At 33.6% G+C, this 7703-nt stretch overlaps 1 pseudogene; it reads left to right on the forward strand.

Moving 5' to 3' along the window:
- Positions 1 to 3021: 3021 nt before the first annotated feature.
- LOC111740858 lies at positions 3022 to 3140 on the forward strand (annotated as a pseudogene).
- The last annotated feature ends 4563 nt before the right edge of the window (positions 3141 to 7703 follow it).

A 7703-nucleotide genomic window follows, 5' to 3' on the forward strand; every position in this document is an offset into this window, starting at 1 on the left:
ATTTTGGCTACTGGAAAATAGAATCTATTTGAAGACATCTTGTGTAATCTGATAAGTTTTGAAAATGTTAATGCTTGATGAAAAGGCACCTTATTACCAATATTCGTCATTGTCTCCTGTCTTCATCATTTTTATGAGTCTGTAAGAGGAAGTTTCTAAGGAAAAAGCCAGAAGATGACTCTGATAAATTGATTCCTAGAGCCAGCCCCAGAGCAGACAAGTTCAGAAGATTTTTTTCTAAGACTGGTATCCTTTGGAGAAACTTTGCCTGGGGTAACTTTTCAAAACCATATGTGAATGTTCTTGGGTCTTATCTTGTTTAGTCTGTGAGAGTCTGGTTCTGTATAAAATCTTCTGTAAAAAAGTTTCTATTCACCAACAATCTCAGATGATTGGGTCTGGGATTTGAAAAACAATCAAACATTAACTGGTGGGCCCTGAGAAACAATATGTAAAATCAAGACTTTCAAAGAACTGTTGCCAGATTCTCATGGCTCTATCTCACTTGGAATTTAAATTTTCGCCTTCTGTATTTAGACCCTTGCTTCTTGCATGTATTTATATTATAAATCTAATGCATATGACTATGTTTCAAAAGTCATAATTTCACCAAGGACAATTTAAAATTACATGTCTTACTCAGCAAACTTTTGATATGAACAATATTGTTAATTTGGAAGGTGTCTTAGAATGGAAAGGAGCTAAAATTCTGATCACAACTTGAACTAGATTGCCTTTCCCCTACTCTTTTTCCTTCCTTACTCTTTGTTCTTCATCACCCTCTGCCTTTATCCCCTTTTCTGATTTGTTCCCCTTACTTTCTGGCCAGTCATAAATATCAATTGCCTCTTAAAGTTAAACCTCCTTCGGAAATGGGCAAGCTCTTGACAATTTATTTTCAGCCTCCTCTCAGCCTGAACTAAGAATCATTATGAAAGACTTTCCAAAGTCTAGACAAGAATCATAGAACTTTACAGAGGATTTTAGCATAGTTCTAACAACGTACAATCTAGGGCTCTCAAATCTATATAATTGCTTTATATGTTAGTAAGGAAATTAGATGTTAAAAATATCAAATGAAAAAATGTCATCAGGATAATCTGAAGGTGACTCAAACATCCTAAATTTTATAGAAAAACAGAAGCATATAGGAATTTTGTACATAGTGGATAAAATATTTTGGAGTCTACCCAAAAGTTTGTCCTACAAAAATAGATTGGACTTCCATCTAGTCCTAAAAAATGGGGTGTGGGGGTGGGGAGAGGAGAGACCATTGGAAATTTTAGAAATAGGCTCTTTAACAACTTCAGGAAAGAGAAGTAGATCTTAAAAGAGATGGGAGCTTAACTCTCGCTTCACTTGAGATCTAAACCTAAATTAGGGTATGTAATACAAAAGAAAAACAAACTGGAAATGGCCCCACTGACAGATAGAACTCTAGTTCCTCATTGAACTTTTTGAAAAAGACTTGGAACAAAAGAGGCATTTGACTCAGAGCAAATGACTAGCCTTACAGATAAAACTAGATATTTCCATTCAACTCACCAATCAGATCACCAGAGGTGGAAATCTCCTGAACAAGGACTTTTGCAGATACTGTAAGCAGAAACTTTATCAAAAAAACAATCATTCTGTACTATGAAAATAAAGGAAAAAAAAAAAAAAGAATGCAATCAGGGAAGTTGATGCTGACCTGAGGAGTGATTGATTATGTGCTTGATTTCTCATTTTACCTTTAAAATCATAAGGACAAATTTCTCTATTAACAGACAGTTTTGAAGTTTTTGATGGATTCAGGCACAGTAATCTAATCCATAAACCCAGTTCCAGCCATACAATCTCTCCCTCAGAGTCAATGAAGTACTTAGGAGATAGGCATCTGCCAAAATTCTAAGGTACTCCCCCTGTGTCGGTCTATACCTCTTACACTCAGATCTTTAACATCATTTCCTCCTTTATGATAGCATGCTTACTCATTTAATAGATTGGAATTTTCTATTAAATGAAATTACTGATTTAAATAATCTCCAGATGATCTTTCTCTTGAGATCCCTGAAGATCACCTATTCATAATCATATCATACAAAATTCAGACAATGGCTTACCAGTAGCCTTGTGCCTCAATAAAGCCCAAATTGAATTTCTCCAGGAGATTTCAACTATTTGGGGGGTGGAGGAAGGAGAATTGCTGATATTGGCAGTATAATTGAAGAAGAACCCATTATATTCTGATTAATCCATATAACTCTGTAGTTACATTTGCCCCCACCGCCCCACAAAACTAAAAGCAAAAGGAGGACAGAGGACAAAAGCCAGCAGCTACAAGTCTAATAGAGAAATAATTAAATATACTTTTTTTTTGTACCGGTCCTTGCAACAATCCTCTCCCAGGCAATAAATCAAGTGGACTGGGTTACACATTTGTATAGGGCCTTGGGGCCATTAATAAAATAGTCATTGCTATTTCTCTGCGGTCAGCAAATCCCTATATTATTTTGATTTCCATCACCTGAATTAATATATTTTATCATTCTAAATCCACATTTTGTTTTACTTATTATCTCTCATAGATTAATATAATAATTACCTGTTAGTCCTCTCATGGAAAAATTTATATACCTGGAGAGGTTTTCCTTCCTATCTTTTACAAGGTCTCAACCAGAATCTGAAGGACCTTGAATCTCTCTGTAAATCTACCCTTCTCTAATATGCAGTCCAACTTTTGCTACATTCGAACAATGGCATAAACTTTGAGACTGACTCCAGCTACTACTTAATAATTGAGAAAGCATATAAAGTTTCCAAAGAAAAGTTATAATTTTGTCCAAAAAATGTACTGTCTAGTTAATAATTTATCCCAGGGGAATAAATACATCAGTCTTAAGATATTTCAGGCTATTTAAAACTTTCCTAGGATTGTTAAGAAATGATTTTTTTTAAAGAGTTTTTGGATCTCATAGGTTATTACATGTAGTAGGTTCCTACAATTTCTGAAATTGCCATATCTATTAGATTTAACTTGTCTTCGGCCATGCCACCCTGAACAAGCCCAATCCCGACTGATCTTGGAAGCTAAGCAGTGTCGGGCCCGGTTAATACTTGGATAGGAGATCACCTAGGAAGACCAGGTGCTGTAGGCATAAAAAAAATAAATAAATAAAATAAAGGACTGTAAACTGACAAGGTCCTTGCAATCTGTGAGGGCAACCAAGGGTTGCTTTGCCTAACAAAAAAATAAAAAAATAAAAAAATAAAAGACTTAACTTAGTTGTTAATAACCGAATCTCTTCTCTGGATTTCTAATGTAATCGGTGCATGTGTGCATGAGTGTGCGTGCACATGCATACGTGCACACATGTGACTTAAAATTTGCTCTTTGGCTGAATTATCTTGATTCTTTTTACCAATTTGTACATGAGTAATCTGGGAAAGCCATTGGTGTTTTGACTTAACTTTATGAGAATCTTTAAGGACTAATTATTTACTACAGCCTTTCCTCAGACTCAGTTGCAAAAGCCTACTCTCTTGTCGAAGGGCAATATCAGCAACCTTTCTAATAGAAACTCTTTCTACTGACTTGAGTCTTCTTGCTGTGCAATACTTTTTTTTTTTTTTCTAAAAATGTACATTTCCCAGCATGCAGGCTTACTTCCTATAAACTTTTATAAATGTTTCCCTTTTTAGCCACCACTGCAGTAATGAAAAATCCCACTACTCCATTCTCTATTAAGGAGGGAAATTCCATAAGTGTCTATGTCTGTCCAAAAATTGATTTGTCTTAAATATCTGATATTTAAGTCTGAGGAATAAGAGACCACCTATGTTAGCATAACTTGTTTGTTCTGTTTCAGGTGAAAGAACTTATACTAAGCTGAGCTTGTCAAGTAGCAAGTGTTAAGATAGTCTCTAGGTATACCTTGGGAATAGTCCACAATTTTGGAATGCTATGGGAACAACAGGGTTTCTATCTAACCTTAGCAGAAACCTCAACTAAAAGTAATCAGCAGCTTAATGAAATTTTTAAAGAGGTGGAAATCTCATACAAAAGTTCATGTATAATTCTGAATAGTTTTCTTCTGTCTTTAAACCATGCTATGGTTCAGATATTGTCATGGGCACTGAGGCCATAGAATGCATCATCCGAGAATTTCATAATATCAGACAGGTGATGCTTCAAAACAGAGCAGTCTTGGAAATAATATCAGCCTCTCAGGATGGGACATTTTAGGGGAAGAATGTTTTATTCATACCCCTACAAATCTTTCTGACATCTTTTATGTTATTAAGATAAGGGAAATTAAAAAATAAATAAATAAATTAAATGAGGCAATTTGGCTAATATCTCCATGTTTCTCGTTTTAATTTGAGGACACTTGGCTCCTGGCTTAGAAGTATAAAATACTCAGGTAATAATCTTTCTATTGGTATCTGTCTGTAATTCAACATTCACATGTGTGATCTCCATAGTCTTAATTGTTTCTGTGTATCCACTGTGCCTTAAATTATCCAACAAATAATTATCCAGCAAAAGAACAGAAAAACCTGATGTGTATATGATGGTTGAAATGTTCCCCATCAGAGACCTGGAAAGTCTGAGGAATAAGGGACCACCTACGTCAGCATAATTTGTTTGTTCTGTTTCAGAAAATCTTTTCCATGGAAAGATAAGGCCATAATCTAACAAATTACTATTTGCTTCAGGAAATTCCCATAGGTCATTTTTGGAGACAGCACTGTGTTCATCTGAATAAATCACTTAGTTATCAAACAACAGTTTACTTATCAAGGCCCTCACCTCACTGTGCCCACCAATCTTCAACTATTGTATCATAAACTTATTCTAGTCTATTAGCTCTCTGCCTCAACTGACCTTCCTTAAATCCCTTTAGCCCAATCCTCAAAGCCTATAAGTATCTCACCTCTGATTTCCTCTTTCTGAGGCATTGCTAAACTTTTGTCAGAGTAGTGTTCACGCCTACTGTAGTAATTTCCAATAAACTCAGATTTTTTTTAACACAGTATCTGTCTCAGAGTTAACACAAATAGTTGCTATTATTATTTCTGTTATTTTTATTACTAGCATTATGGTAGTTCTCCATTATTTATTATTGTGAAAAAATGTGAGAAAAAAATCTGTATATATTTCATTCACTAAAACTACAGTGTTTATCTTTTCTATGTATACTTCCAAAGACTTATCTCACACTTTTATTTTTTTAGATTGATTTTTATATGCCATTTTACATAAACTTTTCTGTTTTCATCTGTTTGTTTAGTCCATTCCTTTAAAAAAAATAATATCTACTAAATGGATTACATTTGAGAACTAGAATATGTAAAAAGGATAAAGCTTAGCACAGGACCTGACACATCCTAAGTGCTCAATAATGGTCCTCATTACTTTGTAAGGCTCCTGCGAGGCCAAAGGATAATGGATTTGACACTCTGTGTAGGTACTCCCTTTGTAGTAGCTATTCATCTTGTTATTGATATTAATACATCAGGGAGCTCAGGTGGATCAACAACCTCTGTACAAATGAAAGCATCTGCAGAGGTCTGTTTTTCAAAATATTTCACAAAAATTCAATGATGCATCTTCAGCAAGAATAAGGCATAGCTCTTAAAATGCCAAGTGTAAGGCATTAAATATGTGTTTATATATGTAGTCTCATTATTATACTGAAGATAAATTACCAAGGCCCTGTTTTCTGAATCTCCTTTAGGAATGAAATATAAAATTGAATAATTTTCCACCTGAACTAAACAAATGTGTGTTTGGTTCAACAATAAATGTCCTCCAAGATCACCAATGAGAAATACCACTTTATATGTGCATATTTTAATGATGACCTCTTCTTGAAAACAAAACAAGCATGATTGTTTTTCAGACAAAATTAGTTTCTGAATTTAGAGATGATTGGCTTAATGATAATTATGTCCCTGCTGCAAAAAAATTTACTCAACTTCCTAATTGTCTAATAGTGAAAAATAGTTGTTTATTCTCATCCCACACTGTTTAGACAATTTACATTAATTCCATATGTAAAGTTTTGTCACTCTATATGATATTCATGAATGTCATTATTTATATCATCATGTCTATCAAAAGAAGAAATACACTTATGTGACCCAATTTATTGCCTTTGAAGGAGTACAGTACTATATCTTAGCTAGAAATTGATAACCTTGAGCTTTCAGAATTTGGCCTGACTCATCATTTAACTCTGTTGTAGAAGTGACTTTCTCTGAGCTTCTGTGCTAATTTCTCAGCAAATAGTCCTAATGCCTGCTCATAAAGTACTTTTTGTACCTTATATCTGAGGATTAATCTACATCACAAAACACTTAAAATATTATAATAATTTCCTCTCCAAATTCTTTTTTTTTCTCTCCAAATTCTTAAATATAAGTAATTTTTTTTTTTTTTTTTTTATTTCTTGGCTCAGACAGGTATTTCTACAAGTGAGTGTTCCAGGCAGTGTTTTGGATGATACTTTGAAAAGGACATGGGTATGAAGGTAATTCTTTAAAATAATTGCTAAGTATTTAAGTATCTTTCTATTGGTGGATATCTAGGTTGTTTCCAATTATTCACTAAAACAATGCTACAAGGATTATTTTTTAGGTACATTATTTTATGATCATATGCAAGCATTTCTGTAATAAAGATCCTTAAAATTGGGCTCTTTGATATATATCTATATATCAAATAATATATAGGTATAAAATTTTGATGAACTCTTCCAAATTGCCCTCCCAAAGGGATGTACATATTTAATTTTTCATAAATCATATGTGAGGTATCACTTCTATTTTCATAACAGTTTAAATGAAAACAATCCTTTGCATTATAGCTTTGACTCTTTTATGCTATAAAGAAAACATTCTAATTTACTGCTAGACAGAATATGCCTTGTATACTTAATGTAAAGATTCACATGTTAGGATACTAATAAAAATCAACAACTTGTTTGTTCTGTTTCAGGTGAAAGAACTTATCATACTAAGCTGAGCTTGTCAAGTAGCAAGTTTTAAGATAGTCTCTAGGTATACCTTGGGAATAGTCCACAATTTTGGAATGCTATGGGAACAACAGGGTTTCTAACCCTAGCAGAAACCTCAACTAAAAGTAATCAGCAGCTTAATGAAATTTTTAAAGAGGTGGAAATCTCATACAAAAGTTCATGTATAATTCTGAATAGTTTTCTTCTGTCTTTAAACCATGCTATGGTTCAGATATTGTCATGGGCACTGAGGCCATAGAATGCATCATCCGAGAATTTCATAATATCAGACAGGTGATGCTTCAAAACAGAGCAGTCTTGGAAATAATATCAGCCTCTCAGGATGGGACATTTTAGGGGAAGAATGTTTTATTCATACCCCTACAAATCTTTCTGACATCTTTTATGTTATTAAGATAAGGGAAATTAAAAAATAAATAAATAAATAAAATGAGGCAATTTGGCTAATATCTCCATGTTTCTTGTTTTAATTTGAGGACTCTTGGCTCCTGGCTTAGAAGTATAAAATACTCAGGTAATAATCTTTCTATTGGTATCTGTCTGTAATTCAACATTCACATGTGTGATCTCCATAGTCTTAAATGTTTCTGTGTATCCACTGTGCCTTAAATTATCCAACAAATAATTATCCAGCAAAAGAACAGAAAAACCTGATGTGTATATGATGGTTGAAATGTT

Source organism: Pteropus vampyrus, unplaced genomic scaffold (genome assembly GCF_000151845.1).
Source record: "Pteropus vampyrus isolate Shadow unplaced genomic scaffold, Pvam_2.0 Scaffold68, whole genome shotgun sequence".
Taxonomy (NCBI): Eukaryota; Metazoa; Chordata; class Mammalia; order Chiroptera; family Pteropodidae; genus Pteropus; species Pteropus vampyrus.